The sequence below is a fragment of the Bison bison genome, unplaced genomic scaffold (assembly GCF_000754665.1).
Source record: "Bison bison bison isolate TAMUID 2011002044 unplaced genomic scaffold, Bison_UMD1.0 scf7180017863238, whole genome shotgun sequence".
Classification (NCBI taxonomy): domain Eukaryota; kingdom Metazoa; phylum Chordata; class Mammalia; order Artiodactyla; family Bovidae; genus Bison; species Bison bison.
Window position 1 is genome coordinate 15,542 of NW_011493810.1, and position 903 is coordinate 16,444.

Consider the following 903-nt stretch of genomic DNA (forward strand, 5'->3'; position numbering starts at 1 on the left):
TGTATATTCTTGCCTCCTTTGTCAAAGATAAGGTGTCCATATGTGCGTGGATTTATCTCTGGGCTTTCTATTTTGTTCCATTGATCTATATTTCTGTCTTTGTGCCAGTACCATACTGTCTTGATGACTGTGGCTTTGTAGTAGAGCCTGAAGTCAGGCAGGTTGATTCCTCCAGTTCCATTCTTCTTTCTCAAGATTGCTTTGGTTATTCGAGGTTTTTTGTATTTCCATACAAATTGTGAAATTATTTGTTCTAGCTCTATGAAAAGTACCGTTGGTAGGTTGATAGGGATTGCATTGAATCTATAGATTGCTTTGGGTAGTATATTCATTTTCACTATATTGATTCTTCTGATCCATGAACATTGGTATATTTCTCCATCTATTAGTGTCCTCTTTGATTTCTTTCACCAGTGTTTTATAGTTTTCTATATATAGGTCTTTAGTTTCTTTAGGTAGATATATTCCTAAGTATTTTATTCTTTTCGTTGTAATGGTGAATGGAATTGTTCCCTTAATTTCTCTTTCTATTTTCTCATTATTAGTGTTCTTTGATTATTAATTCACAAAAAGTCCTTAGTAAGCTGATTTGAAACTCCAGGTGATGAGTGAGTCTCATTAATTGGTTGGATTTATTTTGTGTGCTCCTGTAAAGTCTCCTTTGTAGCACTGTTGACATTCTTATTTCCCAGTGAATTTTTTCCCTGAGGCATTTGCATTTTTCCCAGAAAATAACTAACCAATATGCATCCTAGAGAAATATGTGATTGGCTTCTAGTGTTCTTGATATTGAGTAGTAGAGGGACACAATCTCACAGTTAAATATAAAAATTAGATTCACCTTGTCAATTTTAATGATGCCTCGTCCTTGGACTTTATCACATCTGATATATTTGCATCCAT